Source organism: Symsagittifera roscoffensis, chromosome 4 (assembly GCF_963678635.1).
Source record: "Symsagittifera roscoffensis chromosome 4, txSymRosc1.1, whole genome shotgun sequence".
Classification (NCBI taxonomy): Eukaryota; Metazoa; Xenacoelomorpha; order Acoela; family Convolutidae; genus Symsagittifera; species Symsagittifera roscoffensis.
In genome coordinates, this window is record NC_087065.1 from 65,183,618 (window position 1) to 65,202,187 (window position 18,570).

At 42.9% G+C, this 18,570-nt stretch overlaps 1 protein-coding gene across 1 annotated transcript in view; it reads left to right on the forward strand.

Moving 5' to 3' along the window:
* The first annotated feature begins 5,959 nt into the window (after nucleotides 1-5,959).
* The window catches only part of LOC134843757 (exportin-T-like), a 551,312-nt gene continuing 538,701 nt past the window's right edge, over nucleotides 5,960-18,570 (forward strand). The window contains exon 1 of the mRNA XM_063860019.1: nucleotides 5,960-5,983. The gene's annotated coding sequence lies outside the window, so the exon portion shown is untranslated. The remainder of the gene's footprint in view (nucleotides 5,984-18,570) is intronic.

Sequence of the window (18,570 nt, forward strand, 5' to 3'; positions counted from 1 at the left end):
GTGTCCAGAAGCCCTGTGACTCCAATTTTCGTCCCGTTGGTGTCGAGCAGATGTGCGGTCATATCTGCTTCATACCCAATGTGTACTGCATCTTGTTCCATCATGGCGTCGTGGCCTATCCTGCGGACTTTGAGTTCATCTTCACCCAAATAGATCTGCCCTATCTGGTCACTGTCTGTTGTTACATAAGTCCTAGTGTAGATACTGATCCCATCCACGTTCAGCATCACTTGATACGGCCCATAGACCTCCAGGTAGCGTCCATGAAGTTTCTTTGTGCAAGGGCCACCCGTTGTTAGTAGTGCTCGCACAGCTCTTGACTCAGTGCGTGGCTCCACCTGCCTCAGATAATCTGCATATGTGTCCAAATGCATCAAAGTGAACTCGGATGGTTCACTCAGATTTCTGATTACCTGGTGTCCAGCCACTGAAATTATCGACTGTATCTTGCTTCCTTGTGGCACCATACTGAACCTCTGACCGGAGATCACATTAAGTTTCATGCTCAAACTGCTTGGTGCTTTAGTCTCTTCGAGCTCCGTTGCTTCGAAGGTATTCAGTTGCTCCTGTAGTTTCTCATTCTCCAGTTCGAGTTTCACTTTTTGTTCGATCTCTTTCGTCACCAGTTCTTGCTGCACTCTATTTAGAGCATCCCTTGCGGCTGCCCTATAATCGATCTTGAAGTCATCGGCCGCAGTCACTGGTTCCGGTTCACGTGTCTCTTCAGTTACCGCTTGCATTTTCTTCGTCGCCAGCTCTTGCGGTTTGTCTTTTCTGCGGATTTTCTAGTTGCCACTATTTCAGTTGAAATGTCGGACAGTTCCGACATCTCCTCTCGATCCAATGTCCCGGTGGAAGTGGCAAAATCATGGCATTGTTCTACCGGAGTAGATTCACTCGCTAGCCTTCTGCCTCTCCCTTCCAGTCCATGTACTTCCTGGTTATCATTCCTGGCCTGGTCCGTATTGACCTCCATTTCTAACATTTCTTTTCTCTCTTCTAAGGTCTTCTGACTCCTCGTTTCAACCATTCTGCCTGAAACCGTCTCCCCTTTGTCGGTCCGGGCTCGTTTGATCCGATCCACAAAAGGGTCGGTCATTGTTTTTCTTTGTTTTTTAGGTAATAATTTCCTAGAGCTATTACCTTGTTTAGGAATCCTTGACTTGTCTAAACTCATTCTCAATTTGTCATTCTCAATCTGAATTCTCAATTTCTCAATTTTTAAGGCCTATATACTCAATTCGATTGCTAGTGACCTTATAGTTTGACTACTATTAATAATGACACAACACAATAAATTTCACAAGATTCTATAAAATAGTGACCACGAATCCCTGTATGTTATCAGAGTACAGTTTGTATATAATTTACTCACACTAACCGATTATCGTTCGTAAGTTTTGAGAACTAGCACAATATAATGTTATCATTCAATTTAAAAGATAGCGTATTCACTACCTAATCAAGCACAAATTATGTTGATTTAAAATCACAAACAAAAAAAATATATATAATGACAGAATATAAATACCTCTATAAAAAAAACATATGTGTATTGTACTTTTAGTCGGTCGCAGTACAATAGTCGAACTTGTTTTTTTAAAGAAAAAGCTTTCCCTGCTTGGTGCTGCACCAAACAGACAAAAGTTTCAAGGCATTAATTTTCTCAAGTGGGCGTCTATTGCACCCACCGAGTACTCTGTTACCTATCTGCCTTCGGATTGCCCGAGCTAGACCTACTAAAATCCTCAGGGCAGTCACTTTTCACAAAAAAGTATTGGGTTTCAATCCCCACCAATGAATTACGCTCTTTTTGGTTTAGACTTAGTGTCGCGAATATCCGAGTTCGGACCTGTTTTGTCTCGGTCTGGTTTTTATTGAAAGGCAAGTTACCAGTGCAGTCACTGATTCCTAGCCTGTCTGCTAATAACCTTATACCTCTCACTGTAGACTTTCTTCTGTTTACTTAAGTTCTGTAATAAAATAATACCCCTCCGGATTGGCAAAAGTAGGACCCTTCCGAATTGGCAAAAATAGGACCCTTCCGAATTGGCAAAAAGTAGGACCCTTCCGGATCGGCAAAATTTAGACCCCTCTGGTTTGGCAAAATTTAGACCCCTCCGGATTGGGACCCCTCTGCGTTAGCGAATATAAGACCCCTCTGGATTGGGACCGCTCTGAGTTAGCGAAAATAAGACCCCTCCGGATTGGGACCCCTCCGAATTAGCAAATCTTAGACCCCTCCGGATTCGGAGCCCTCTGGTTTTGTAAAAGTAGCTTTTCGGAGATTTCCTTCTTTCAACCTATACCCCTCCGGATACGTTCTCCGATGCTATTTTGCTTTTTCAATTAACTAGGAAGGGTATGTTATGCTTTCCTAGACCCTTCCGGATTGAAGTTAAGCCTCTTATTTGACAACTCACGCTAAGGGTGAAGGGTCTTATCGCTAGCCTAACTTCGGCTCGATTAAGGTTTTTCTGTGCCTTTAGCCTTTCCTTTTCGTCTAAAACAGCCTAAAGTTACTCTATTCAACCGCTGTTACCTCTTGGTAGGGGTGTACTGACTTTTCTAAAAAAAAAATTTAAAACGTGAAGGGTCTACCCTTCAAATTGGTGAATTTGCTAAAAACAATCTCAAAAACTTTTCACGCTTACTTTTTCGAAAAAATTTTGTTCCTATCAGTAAGCTCAGCTAATTTCTGATCTATTGGTACCAAGATCAACTGAATATGCCCAGTAGTTTCAAAGTTATTAACCAAAACGTCTTTTTTCTAAAGTCAAAAAGTTTGTCTCTTATAGGTTCCGCCTAACTTTTTCCACAATTCTGTTCTTTTCGACCTAAAAATTATTGATCCGAGCTCAGAAGGCCTATATTTTTCTAGTTCAATGCAAAATATTCTATCTAAAACGCTTTGGTTGAAAAAATTTGCGAAAAACTATGCTACCTAGACCCTTCCGGATTGATGAATCCACCAAATCAAACACGTTAAGTTCGATTTCTCTGCAACCCGGAAGGCTTTCGGGTAGCGGGTTTTAAAACTCGTAGATTCACTAGTGGACGTTGTCCGAACAACTATTTTTACTGTTCCAACTCAAAAATTTCAAAATTTTTTTTTTGAATTTATAGTGTTTCGCCTCTTCAAAAATCACGAAAATTCGGTTTTTGGTTCCAAAATAGTTCCAACCACTTCCGAACTAAACTTAACCGGTTCTTTATATTATGGTAGTGCAATTACGATGAAACACACTAATTTAGCACGTTTTTCCGTTTCAAAAAAAATCGATATCTCAAAAACCGCGATTTGTGGGGGGATCAAAATATTGCTATTTTGACCCTAACAACCGGTCTACTTTCTGTGTTTTTCACTGAAAAACGGTATAGGAGTATTAATAGAGGCTATATAAATAATATATTAGTAATACTATACCCCTCCGAGTTTGTTTAATTTCCCAATTAAGGTGCTTAACTCGGATAATTTCAGTTTGGTGAAGGGTCACTACAGTGCAGCACTGTCGAGCCCCCCACAGATTACTATCTTACTTTTTGTACCAAAATGGATACAAAACTTGTTAACGATACCCAACAGTCGATTGATGTTGTCGTTGAGCCCCTTGTTGTTGCTCCTTGTACTGCTTGCCGGATCAGTCTTCTCCCAAGACCCTTCCGAATTGAGCGCATATCAGCTGACCCTTCCGGATTAAGCGCAATTTATCATTAACGTGCTTAAATGCTCAAATAATCCTACAGTACAAGCCTCACAAACGGGCTACAAAATTGATTGTAACAATTTTGACTGATATAAATGCCTGTAACAACAATATATCTATCATCAACAAATGGGAGGGTCGGATCACATCTTGTCCGGGGGGATGATTTCTACTGATTTTTTAAACTTTTTTTACTGTTTTTGGTTTTTTCGGTTATTTTTTTAATGTTTTTTTTGTTTTTCTTGGGTACTATACTACTTTTTGTTTGGTTTTTGTATATATCTTTAAGTGTTTTTGGTCACAAATCTCTCAGGGAACGAGGGGATGGCCTATCCGCCCACCCTTCCTGATTCGTGAATTTTCGGTCTTAACTAGGTTAAAAGATATTCACGGTAATCCGGAAGGCTTCCGCATTCCAAACTACCCTTCCGCCCCGGCGGTTTAGGACTATTAAGGGCGTTAATGTGAGCATCCGCTCGGCGCGGAGTGCTCGTTAACGGTTCTGCCGGTCATAATGTTAAAAAGTAATAACACCCAGGAGCGCCATAAAAACATCTATGTAACATTCGCCCGGAAGATACAAATCGACGGAAAACAAAACTATGTCCTAAGACGACTGTCCAACGTCTAGACAGAGCCTTACATGCTTTTAACCGTCTCTACCAAGCCAGTACTTTCGGTGCTCTTTCTAACATCGGGTCGACAAAAATTGTTTTCGGCTTCGGTCAAAACGCTCAAATTAACTTAACTACATGCAGAAATAGTGAGCTCATGGCTGGGTCTCAGTATCCCCAGACCACGAGGTCACTCCTAAAATCAGGGCTTTTACTGTTTATTGATTTATTATTGTTTTTGTTCAGTAGATAAAAATCATCATCTCCATCGAAGATGGATCAACCCTTTCCCCCAACTCCTAGCTTCTCATACTAGCTAAATGAATTCAGTTGTTAATTAAATTCAATTTAGGACATGACAGGGAAGCTAAAAGTTTATATAAGTTAATAAAAATTCCAGTCCTGAGACCCCTCCGGATTCCTTAATCCGGGGAAATAAGGCTCTTATTCTCCTTTCGGAAGGCTGGTTTTCCACCCTTCACCGTTGTTCGCAACGGCCTTGCAACTATTGTAGCGACACAATAGTTGCAACTCGGAGCGGTCTGGGCTACTTCTGCAATTTGTTGTTGTTTCTCAATCACAATCTCCGTTGTTAACGCTATCGCAACTAATGTTGTTGTGTTTTTCTTCAGGTTTTCTGTCGAAATGGTTGTTTCTGACGTTTCTCAGAAATATGACGTCATACTTCGAAATTTTAAAATTTCAAAAAACCAGAATATCTTGACCTACACCGTTTGGCCAATCGTTCCAATAACGCTCTTATTTCTTCAAAATCGCCAATTCGGAAGGTTGGCTGCTAAAAATTCGAATCTGCTGAATCTGCATTTTGATCCATTCTGGTCAAATGTCACATACGACCGACTGGCACACTTTTTAGGAAATGCGTTTGCAGGTATGGCAAAGCGTTTGATCAGTCCTAAATTTATGTTGAATATATACAAGTTCGGTCGGGCGAAAATCTGAAAATGTTTTTAACCTAGAGAGGAAGGTGAACACCATCTTTAAAAACCATGTTTACATTAAGACTAACGCTTAGATTAAGGATCTAATTCTGATTTTTGAGTAATAAAATGTATACAACGCAAAACGAAGAATTATTTAAAGCACCAAGTTTTTTATTTATGAATTTGTTTTTTTTGCAGAGGACGTTTTTTGAGGATAATAAGCGCATATGGGTTAAGATTATGATTCACTTAACTTATTAAAAATGTCCAATCATTAAAGCCGGCTACTATGACAACGCAGTTCAGATTCTGCGAGTGGTAGCGCGAGACAGTAATGGCAAGGTCGGCTATCTTTGAACCTTTGTACGTGAACACTGGGTCCGACATCTTTGGTACTGCAGTACTTGGTCATCGAGGTTCCTTCTACCAGTGTCCTGCTCAACTTGGGTGGACACTTTGGCCTTTACTTCGGCACAAACATTCACCAAACAGGGTACAAAACAAGAGAAAGAATAAATTGTAAAATGGATTGAATAAGAATGGATTTTTAAAACAAATCACAAAAAGAAATGAAAGTGATTACAACCTGGTTCTTCACTGGTGGAGGTTCCGGTTGGGTTGTCCCGATAGAAGAGTATCGCGGCTTGACAAGCTAGTCTCTAAAATCCCATTCTGGGCCTTCTTACAAGTTGTGATTGTTGTGATAAACTTATTAAATAGATAGAAGGTATCATGAGTGGCAGAGGACGAAACAGAACTGGTTCCACCTCTACGAGACTTCGAGCGAAATGTGGATCATGCGAAATTGCAGTACAGGCAGCTGGTTTGCAGTGCGAGGACTGTGACTGCTGGTTTCACCCAGAATGCGTAAACGTCTCTGATGGGCAATATCAGCTTCTACAGACCTTGACGACTACCTGCTGGTACTGTTCTCCTTGCTTCAAACAACGTCAAGACCGGTCGGTTATTGTTTCTCTATCTGCCACTGTAAATAAACTAGCCGAAAAACTCGAAAACCTTGATACCACCCTCAAATCAGTCGATGCTGCGCCGAAACAGGCCACTGGACAAGAGGTGGACTCATCTGAAAAAACATATCACATTGATGACTCCTATAAACATCGTGTGAAAATAGTGGGTATCCAAGAGAGCGAGAAGAAATTCACAGATGCTAGACAGTTTGACGACAAGACATCTATCGAGAATATTCTGGGAAAACTAGAAATCAAAAATGCGAACGTAGCAGACTGTTTCCGCGCTGGCAAATACGATAAAACTCGTAACAGGCCACTTATAGTCTCGTTCAGCTCGATCTGGGACGCGCGACTCATCAGGTCGAAAGCAATTGAAAGAAAACTCTACCAAAGTGACTCCATTCTTATTTTGAATGAGCTGTCTCCTGCAGATCGTGCTGTAGAAAAACAGCTCCTAGCCAAACGACATGAGGTTATTCAGACGGGTGTTGACAAATCTAGAATAAAAATCCGAAACTTGAAACTATATGTTGATGGTATCGAAACGAAATGTGACAAGAACTGACTAAACAACTTGACACTCTACTTGCAAAATGCCCGTAGCCTGTTGACACTCAGTAGACGCCTTTCTTTCATAAAAGAAGTAAATCTGTTTAACCCGGACATTGTCTGTGTCACAGAAACTTGGCTAGACAAAGATCCAACAAGTATGATTTTCATGGAAACGGATTACAATATTGCCTCTTACTCCATCAGAGAAACTGGCGAACACGGTGGTACTCTTATCTTATGCAAGTCTACCTGTGACTATATTACTCTTCCGACAAATGTCGATTTTATTTCAGTCATTCTGATACCCAGTTCGAGTATAGCGGTCATGTGCGTTTACAACCCTCCAACTAACAGTCATTATCGAGTTAATTGTGATGTTCTTATGAATCAAATTGAATCCATCGTAAATTCACGACTACAAGGTTTTAAAATAATCATTTGTGGTGATTTTAACATGCCTGATGCCAACTGGGATACATTGACAGCAACAACCACAGATTCTTCCTCAGTAATTGACCATATTCTTGATATTGGACTAGAACAAATTGTTCACTTCCCTACTCACATTAGTGGAAATATTCTGGACCTTGTCTTTACAAACCTCTCTTATTCAGAAGTTTCGAGTCATCCTGTTAACTTTTCTGATCATACAGGTGTTGTGGTAAACTTTATTACGACAAGTGAAACAACCTGTAATAAAACCAACTCAGTTACCAACAAACGTCTACAAACCAATGTTTATGCTGATGTCTCACATGCGTTATCCACTTCTTTGTTTTCGGTAGAGCTTGATGTAACAAACCCGGGCTATCGGAATCACTGGCTTGATTACTTTTACAACATCATTGATGTGAACAGCTCTTTTATCAGAAGAAAGCGCGCCAGCTTACCGTATTTTTTCCTCGCATTCAGTTCATCTTCTCAACAAATTACGTACTGCAGAAAGACGACTGTCAAAGCAGTGGTCCAAGTTTACCTATGGTACAGTAAAGCGTCTTAAGCAACAGTCGGCAGCTTCAATTGAAACTGACACTATTATATTCACTGAAAGCTTCACGTCCACAAACTCTAGTACAAACGACTGCTACAGACTGTTGAAAACTATAAATCAATCAATCAACCTACCAAAAATGATGAAGTTCGGAGAAAATGTGTTTAACGACAGCTACAGTATTGCTTGTGCGTTCAACCGTCATTTTGGTGACGTTTTTAATAAAGTCACTGGAACTTTCAGTGATTTTTCGGAATCAACACTCAACCGTGTCTCTATTCACTTCGATGACGTGAAGACCGCTCTGGAAAATTCATCACTCGGCACAGGTTTTGATAATGTACCCGGTGCTTTCTTACGGAACTCTGCCAGTGAAATAACTTTTCATGTACAGAAGCTTTTTGATAGTATTATCATTAGTGGCGAATACCCCTCACAGTGGAAAAACTCTTATATTACTCCAATATTCAAATCAGGTGACAAATGTGACATAAAATGCTATAGACCTATCAGTATTCTTTCTAAACTATCTTTGGTTTTCGAGCGGGTTCTTTATAACAAACTCTATCCTTTCGTGGCTGAACGTCTATCGCGATATCAATTCGGTTTCATAAGAAAAAGATCCTGCCAGGTACAACTTTTACTCTATTTGCATGATATTGTCAAAGCACTTGATACCAATGATCAAGTTTTCGCCGTATATCTGGATTTCTCTAAAGCGTTTGACAAAGTACCGCATCGCATCCTTTTACAGAAACTACGTAATTTTGGCATCGGTGGGGAACTTTTACTTCTTTTGGCATCTTACCTCACAGATCGAAAGCAATGCGTAAAAATAGACGGCCGTTATTCCTTTTTTATCGATGTTCTAAGCGGGGTACCACAAGGATCGATTATTGGTCCCCTCTTGTTCATAATTTTTATCAACGATTTACCAGATAGTTGTTTTACGTCTTGTATGTATCTGTTCGCGGACGACAGCAAAAGCAGATCCTCTAGCATAGAAGATCTACAGCGGGACCTCGATCGATGCGTTGAGTGGGCAAATTCAAACGGTATGACCTTCAATACTGATAAAACCGTTTTAATTCACTTTGCTAACAAACATATTTTACCAAGCCCGTATCATCTAACACTGGGCGAGAATATCCTTTCTGACAGCTGTGATGTGAAAGACTTGGGTGTGAAAATATCGAAAAACTTAAACTGGAGATCCCATATTAGTTGGAAAATCAAGACATGCTATAGCATATTCTTCTCTATCAAACGAACGATTCCATTTGCTACTCCAATATCAACTAAAACTCGACTGGTTAAAGCTTATATTCTGTCCTCCTTGTGTTACTGCTCTCCGATATGGTATCTTAGTCAAACAGAGTTGAGAAGCATGGATGTTCTGTGCCAGTCGGTCATATTTGGAAGTTTGACCTTGAGAAGAGCAGAAAATACTTGATTTTGGAGAGAAATTTTATTTTTCAAAAATTCGAATGGAACATGTCATGCACGATTTTCTCGCGACAACTGAAAATCAGAAAAAGAAATCAGAACAATTTTAGAGCAATTGCGGGAAAGTTAGAAAGTAAAAACGAGTGGGAAATTGCTATTCGCAATTTCCATCTATATATAATCGAGAGTAGAGCTGTCCTACTTGAAATAGAAGACAGAGTATCCCCGAGAGAGCGATTACTAAAGTTGGACCAGAGTGAACCTTCAGCGGAAAGGCGGACAACTAGAGTGTCCCAACGGTCCAAGAGAACTCAAATTCTAGAGCATGAACTTATCCTTGCTGTCTAAACTATAAAACATTAAACTTCTCTTAGTCATTTATTTCTTGAGTTAGTTACTGACTGGATTATTTCCCAATTCTTGAGCGTGCTGCTATGTGAGTACAAATTTAATTTCTAGAGTGTGTTTTATGATTGTTATGTTGAGATAAGGCGAGTTTTAGGTTGATCCATCTGAAATGGATCAAAGTCACACTGTCTAATAAAAAGTAACCTAACGGATTGTTCCAACCCGGTTTTTAACGGCGTTCATGTATTTTGGGTATCTAGAGACCTAAGTATGGGGACGTTTCTAATTCTAGAGTGGGGGGATATTTTAGTAGTAGCCTTTAAGCTGTAACGGGTCGTAGTCTCATGTCATAAGCGAACCGAACTGGCTCCGACCGTTCTTGAGGTGGGAAAACACAAGAGATAGTGTCCCTGACCCTTGAGCCAGTGGTTATAGGGCCTATTTTTCTTAAGCCTCATGTGTGACTGCAGTAGACGAATGTTACATAGTGTTTTTATGGCGCTCCTGGGTGTTTACGACATCAAGACTACGGAGTCGAACCCACTTGAGACAGCTTCGGGCTGAATGCCCATTCTAGAGTACCGGCGGTACGGTTCGACAGGAACGTGCAAACCTTCCGGTTGTACCGTGATAGCTTTTTAAGAAAACTCGAGAAAATTTCCTGGTACGCTCTCCGAACGAGGCTTAGCTAACCGAGTAAAGGGGGGGCAACTAGGGGGACAAAAACACGAGCAAAAAGACAAAAAGCAAAACAAAAACCAAAAAAGAATAGAAAAAGGAACAAAAACCATAAAACGAAAAAAGACAGTGACTTTGACACCAGATTAGTTGGATCAAACCTTTATATTAATTAAATAGTATACCCATACTGTTTTACAAGTTCGATCGTTTCGATCAACCTAGCAATTTAAACCAGTAAACTGAATAAAGTGCCCAAAGTGGGGCGTTGTCAAGGGTTTTCAGATAGCTTGGAACTTAGCTGGACCAATAGGAGACTTGACTGGAAGAGGTGACCAGCCGAGTGGGAAAGTGGTTCAGGGACACTTGAGCTGAACCAATAGGAGACTTGACTGGAAGAGGTGACCAGTCGAGTGGGAAAGCAGCCAAGAAGGATTTGGCAATTCTCGAGTTCTCAAGTTGGGCAGAACGGGTATCGTTAGAATCCACATTACATTATAGGAGATAAGTGTAAAATTGGATAAGCGAAATCCCCCAGTTTTGAGGAACGTTTTTACTTGAGCAGGCCTGGAAACAGGTCTACGGTTTTCTCTTGAGAGGTTTAGCACCCGGCGCTTAAAGTAATTTTTAGGCTTAAGAAGGGGGGCTAGAAAGGGGGGAGGTTAGAAGGGGGGCTGGTTAAGTTAGAGGTTGGCGGTTGTAAATTGTAAAAAGGGGGAAATTAGAGTAACTAATTAGTCGACATCGTTGACTTAGTTACATTAGAAATTAACACGCGTTGGTAATATTAGGTGGAGATCCAGAATTCAACTCGAGTTAAGACTGGTACGCTGGTTGGTTTGGTAGGGGGGACCGGATATAGACAGCTTTTGTGATACCCCATAAGATCACTAGTGGGGGGAGGAAAACGCGTGGCAATTAGGTACCAGACAATTTTTTTAGACGAAAGGTAGACATTGGTCACCTTTAAATTTTAGGTGGGCTCATTTTTCTGTTTTTATTATTTTTCTTACTTAAAATTTTTTGTTGCATTTTATTGAGGATTTGTGTTTGGTTATATACGAACAGGTGATCACAAGATACCTGCGCACCTACATTGAAAGAGAAACAACCAAAAAGAAGAGGGGGGTCAGCATTTGGCTTTTAAGAGAGGGTTTTTGGGAAAATTTTACTAGAGCTTGAGTGGTGGTACAAGGTACGGTGGTTCAAGAAGACCCTACAACGAGGAAGACACTCCGTGACGAGTATTGGGACAAGACCGAAGAAGTCTTAAAACAGAGCAGTCTTGGGATAGTGGTCTTGGGACAGGGTCTTGGGACAGTGGTCTTGGGACAGGGTCTTGGGACAGTGGTCTTGGGACAGGGTCTTGGGACAGGGTCTTGGGACAGTGGTCTTGGGACAGGGTCTTGGGACAGTGGTCTTGGGACAGGGTCTTGGGACAGGGTCTTGGGACAGTGGTCTTGGGACAGGGTCTTGGGACAGTGGTCTTGGGACAGTGGTCTTGGGACAGGGTCTTGGGACAGGGTCTTGGGACAGGGTCTTGGGACAGGGTCTTGGGACAGTGGTCTTGGGACAGTGGTCCTGGGACAGTCTTGGGACAGTGGTCTTGGGACACTAGTCTTGGGACACTAGTCTTGGGACATCAGCCTTGGGACACTGGTCTTGGGACACTACCCTTGGGACACTAGTCTTGGGATACCAGCCTTGAGACACTGGTCTTGGGACACTACCCTTGGGACACTAGTCTTGGGACAGTAGTCTTGGGACACTAGCCTTGGGACACTAGTCTTGGGACAGTAGTCTTGGGACACTGGTCTTGGGACACTACCCTTGGGACAATAGTATTGGGACACTAGCCTTGGGACACTGGTCTTGGGACAGTAGTCTTGGGACACTAGCCTTGGGACACTGGTCTTGGTACAAGGGTCTTAGGACACTAACGGAGAGTACTGTGATAGTGACGAATAGTCTTGGGACGGTATAGAAATTGAAGTCAAATTACAACAAGTGCGTTTTAAGACAGAACAAGACAAATTGAAATAGGTAGGGTTAAGACCAAATTAAGGAAAATTTTTCGGAGGTTTTAGAAAGGGAATTGGAGAAGGTTTTTAACACGTTGTACAGAATTTGTTACCACAAAAAATATTTTTTTTACCCTTAGAATAGAATCGTGTATATAATAAAATTGTAAATAGAAACAGTTGTAAATAGAAATGATGAGGCGGAGTAGGGTACCGGTGCTCGAAAAAAGGTCAGGTGGATCAAACATGAAATATAATTCATCGCTGCGCGGAACGACATCAACAGGCCCAAAGATAACAAAGAAGAACTTTTCAGTTAACATGGTCAGTACGAGAAGTGGCACCGAGAGTAAGACACGAGAAGATGTGGGGGAAAAACAGGTGGAGCCCACAATCGAAATCGACCTAGAGACACCAGACCAGAGCGTAGATGAAGTGGAGAAGAGGACAACGGAATCCACACCGATGCCCCACGTGGAAGACCAAAGTCCAAAAACCGTGGAGTTTTCACGAATAGACGCATTGGAAGACACAACAGGCAATACCCGAGAGACTGTGAAAAACGACTCTCAAGTGAAAAAGACATCCTTCACAGACAAGTTGGCAATGATGGTCGGATTCAAAGCGAAAGAAAACGTGACTGAAGAACCAAAAACAGAAAGAGCGCGAACATTTGGTACAGTGAGCACGAAAGCGACAGAAGCCGGCCAGAATGAGGAACAAGCTAAAGCAGAGGCTACGGCCGAAGAGAAACCGACGGCTGACCACGAAGAGACTACCATAGAGCTGGGCGACTTGTTGGCGAAATTAAATCAAATCGACAAAAGGCTTAAGAACAGTGAAGAAGACAGAGAGGTGATAAAAAAGGAGATAAGATACAACAAACACGAGTATCTAGACAGTTATTTTAACCTAGCTAAGGCAACAGAGGAGAGACTCAAGGAAATGTCAGACAAGGTAGAAGCCACCAATGAAGAACGAGAAAAGAACATCAAAACAGACATGCAACAGTTGAAGAACCGATATGATGATGTTAACAGCCAATTAGGGAGCCTGGAAAGGAGAATGGACACAATGAGCAAGAGTCAAGCCGAGAGTTCGTGTGCAATACAGGCGAAGTTGGATGCAATCTTGAGAAGTTCTACTCCACAAGAAAGACCGACAACGGATCGTACGCAAGGCACCAGAGTTGACTTTGCAGAACCACAAAGGAACAAACGGCAATCGACACCGTTGCCCTTAACCAGGGATGCGATAAGCATAGCACCAACAGCTGCGAAAACAATAATGAAGAATGGAACGTCGAATACAACGACTGCTCCGGGAGATTCGACAGCTAACAGCAACACAGGACCGGATGCTATGACATGGGCCAGCACTTGGGAGATGATGAACAGGACTCTAGAGGCCTTCGCCACGAGGAACACTGACTCGAGCGACAGGAGAGAGGGAAAAACAAGAAAGACATTCAAGAAGCCAAAGGAATTCAAAGACGACTCCGATGGATGCATTGACACTTGGGTGGAAGTGATGAGATTACATCTAGAGCAAGATAACTTGAGTGACGAAAGGCAAGCATGTACAGCCATACTGAGCAACTTGGAAGGAACGGCATTAAAATGCGTGGTCGCAAAGAAGGAGGAAGAACGCGACACCGCGGACAAGATCTTCGAGATATTGCTGAATCGATTCGGGTCAGGCATGAAAGGCCACCAAGCGATGATGCGATTTGAAAAAAGAAGGCAGAGGGACGACGAGTCAATAGATCGGTTCCTAGATGACCTCGAGAGCTTGAGAAGGAGGAGTGACCCAGAGGAGTCGACAAATAGACGGAACTTTAGCATTGCCTCGAAGTTCATCGATGGGGTGAAAAGTGATGACTTAAGGACAATGTTAGCAACATACTACACATTGTCGAAGGACAGCGCACCCACCCCAGAAGAAATGAGACAGAAATCAAGAGAATACATGCTGATGAAACCTAAGAAGTACTCATATTCTGAAAACAGGAACACGCAAGGGGGAGGTCAACCCCAGAGGTCATCATGGTACAAACCTAGAGATGATATGGATAAGCGCAGATCATGCGCGAACTGCGGGTCAGCGGATCATCATGTGGCTGACTGCACAACGTACAAACAAGGCATGAAGAGCCTAGGTTATGCACCGGATGAGGAGGATATGAGTCAGATGGAGGAACACGAGTACTACAATGGCTTAATCATCAAGATAGGCGCCAGATGCTTCTTCTGTAACCAGGAGGGGCACTTCAGAATGGATTGTCCCTTGTTCTGGGAAGCGGTCAAGGACCAGAATCACCCCAAACATAAGTTGGCATTAGCGGCGGTGCAGAATCAGCGGAACAGGCAAAATGAGTTCGAATCTAGGAACTCAGGGGCACCAAACACCGAATTGCCGACGAAGACAGTGAAAGCTGTCACAAATGTTAGCGGTGCGTTAGACTCCGCAGCCGGAAGCTCTCTAGAGATAAATTATGAGAAAGCGGCGACGGAAGCAATTGCCAAAGTGAAACAAGATCTGGCAGCAAAAGAAATAGAGCAACGACTAAAGTTGGAGATCGAAAGACAAAATTTTAACGAAGCATTAACTGGATCGAACTCAATACCAGAGGCTAGAACGGGCTCAACGAAGACTGGGAATTGTAACACCGTGAAAATGGTGACAGGTAAACCTTTTGGGATATCGAAAATCGGAGCAAGAATAATGTCGATAATCACAGTGGGCGGACACGAGGTAACCAGAAACTTGAGCGAGCCGAGCGACCAGACGATAATGCACATCGACGTGTATGCAGACTACTTGAGTGGAATAAGTCCACAAACGACTTCTAGAGCGCTTAGGGCACTACTCACGAGAGGGGGCAGCAAATCGGTACGTGTTGATAATAGGTACACTGAAGCTTATGGTCCACACGAGGTCATGCTGAATATAGATGGAATCAACATCTATACAAAGACGATGATAACATGCGACGAAGACCTAATTGGACAAATCTATGTAGGGAAAGAAGAATTGAAAGTAAGATCGATCGGACACTGTGCCATGCTTGAAGAAGATGCAATGCACATCGGGACGGAAGCAGACGTGACAGGGCACGTGCTAGACATAAATGGCAAAAAGACTCAGTTGCGTGGATTACTTGACACGGGAGCAGTCTTGAGCGTCATACCAATCGAAACATGGGAAAAGATGGGCTTTGACAAAGGTGACTTGATAGACTCGAGAATACGGCTGTCAGCTGCAAACAAAGGGGCCCTACGGGTGCTGGGCAGGACGCCGATAATAGCCCTCAATTTGGGGGAACGTAACCTGTGGATGAGCTTCATCGTGGTAGAAAACCTAGATGAATCTGACCAATTCATTTTGGGCAGAGACTTCATCAGGAATTTCGACGTAACGATTGATCTAAATAATGCAATGTTCAGGATACGGAATCCGGATAGGAGGTACGCAATCAAACCGGTAAATTTAATAATGGCGAATGAAAACAAAGCACCGGTATTCTTGAGTAAGAGAGTGAGGTTAAAAGCTAATGAAGCGGCAATCGTAAGCTTGAGGATGAAAAATTATAATGAACTAAGTGACAACAAGCAAGTGTGTATAGTTCCAAATCCTAATAGTCAAAGCGCTGCTGTTTTAGGAAGATCATTTTCGATAACGAAGAGCGGCCTCTGCGTCAGTGTCTTGTTAAATACCCTTGATATACCGATCACGATACAGAGAGGCAGGAAGCTGGGATATGCTTTACCGGTTAAAACTCGATATGAAACAATTGAAAACTCAAAACAAAATGAAGTTGTTGATTGTCCCAACCACAGGGACAAAATTAGTATCTTGAGACGATTGCAGAGAATAAAAGATTCTTCAGGTCTTATCAAATCACTTAAGTCAGAAACGGACGATGGGCTTTCGAGCTGTTCGAACTTTCCAGAGAGACCCACACTAGATGAAATGCAAATTGATAAACCGGTTCTGCCGGAGATTGAACATTTAAGGGGCAAACTGAAAGATGAACAGCTCGAAGCTATCAAGGACGTACTAGAGCGAAACGAGGAGGTCTTTTCAAGGCATAAGGCGGATATCGGGTGTTGTAATTTTGTTGAACATGAAATTGAACTTGAGGAAAACGCGGTACCACACAGGGAGGGGGCGAGGCGCATGACCCCACACAAATCGGACGCGTGTAGAAAAGAAATCGAAACGTTACTAGAGTATGACATGATAGAACCATCCAAGTCACCGTGGGCGTGTGGAGTAGTGATGGCCAAAAAGAAAGGCGACCAGTTAAGGTTTTGTTGTGACTTTCGATACCTGAACTCCGTCACGGTGAAGGATGCCTATCCCATACCTAGAATTGATGAGAGCCTCTCGAAATTAGGTGATGCAAAATTTTTTACGACTCTTGATTTAGGCTCGGCTTTTTGGCAGGTACCATTAAGGAAGCAAGACAGGGACAAGACAGGGTTCGCCTGCGAGTTGGGTCTGTTTCAATGGAAACGGATGCCGTTTGGACTCTGCAATGCAACAGCCACGTTTCAGCGGCTGATGGCACACGCGTTGATAGGCGTGACGAAGAAGTACGGCAACCTGGTAATGTGCTACGTGGACGACGTGGTAATAGCGACGCCGACACTAGAAGACCACATCGAGAGGCTTGACGAGGTGTTCGCGTGCATGAAGAGATCGGGGCTGAAGTGTAAACCATCAAAGTGCGAGATACTCAAGGACTCGATTAAATACTTGGGAAGGATGGTAGATAAGCACGGCATTAGACCTGATCCAGACGCCGTGGAAGCAGTCCTAACCTGGAAATCACCGAAGACGGAGCACCAGCTGATGAGCTTCCTGGGTTTCGCCAACTATTATAGAGAATTCATCAAGGGCTATGCGGACAAGGTATACCCGATGCAACAACTAATGAGACATAAGGGCAAGAAGTTCACGTGGAACAACGCGGCAGAAGAGTCATTCCAGAGAATAAAGAAAGAGCTATGTGAGGCACCAGTACTGGGTATGCCGACAGAGAAGGGGATGTACGTGCTAGACACGGACGCGTCAGTAGTCGCCATTTCTGGGATTCTCCATCAAGAACAAGAATGGAATGGGAAGACAGTCTTGAGACCAATAGCATACGGGAGCAAGGTCCTAAGTGACACAGAAATGAAGTACGGAGCACCGAAAGCAGAGATGTTCGCGGTGGTCACCTTTGTCGAAAAATACAGAGCATACCTAGGCAGTGAGCCCTTCAAGCTGCGAGTCGACAACCGAGCACTAAGCTGGCTGAAAACGTACTCAATGGACCAGAGCTATATTGGGAGGTGGATAGTTCGCTTGGATGGATACAACATGATAATTGAGCACAGAACACGAGATAAACATCAAAATGCTGACAGCTTGAGTAAGAAGACGGAGTTCTACGAGAGGCAAGAACAAAGAGAGGCGGACAGACCTGAGATCAAAGACGGCTTCTCCTTTATGGACAAAGAAACGTACGACAGTCTTCCACTCACGAGATGGCTGGACAAATCAGGCAAACCGATAGAAGATCATCCCGAATTGCCGAAAGAGCCTCTTGAAAAGACCATCTTGAAGAAAAATAGAGGGATTCCGATAGGAATAATGCTCAAGTCCAAGATCGTGAGGGAGACACTCAAGGCAAAAGGTTATGATCTCACCCAGGTAGAGGAGGGAACGGTCCGAATAGATGAAAACTTAATGAGGTTGCTTGAGAAACTATCAGATGACAAGCCCGTGATCCAAGGGAAAGGTCAGGAGGCACCGGAACTAACCATACTTCGGAGAGAAGAAACAGTGAACAATACTGACGTCTCAAAAGGAAGCATCACTGATAGCAAGGAAGTTGTGCGATCACTAGTTGAAAAAATCCCCGACAAAATTCTGGAACAGACAAAAGTCAGGGATAAGAAAGTAACATTCAGAGAAGAAGTTGAACACCTGGGACTAGATCAAGAGTCCGGGGAGTGGTCCAGATTCATGGAAGAAGACGAAACCGGAGAAGGGAAATTGTCCGGGGAGCGTGAAGAATGGGATGAAGACTCGGATGAGAGCAGCGAAGACCAAGACAGTCTATGCATGATACTGGCGGAAGAGAAGATAAGACAGCACGACAGGGAATTACAGACGGATCCATCTTCAGGGACGTACAATCTGGAAACACAAGAGGTACGAGGTGGTGAAGAGCTTGAGAAAATAGCAGTTTCAAGAAAACCACTAAGGGAACTATCGTGCAACTCGAACGTCAGAACGAATCTGG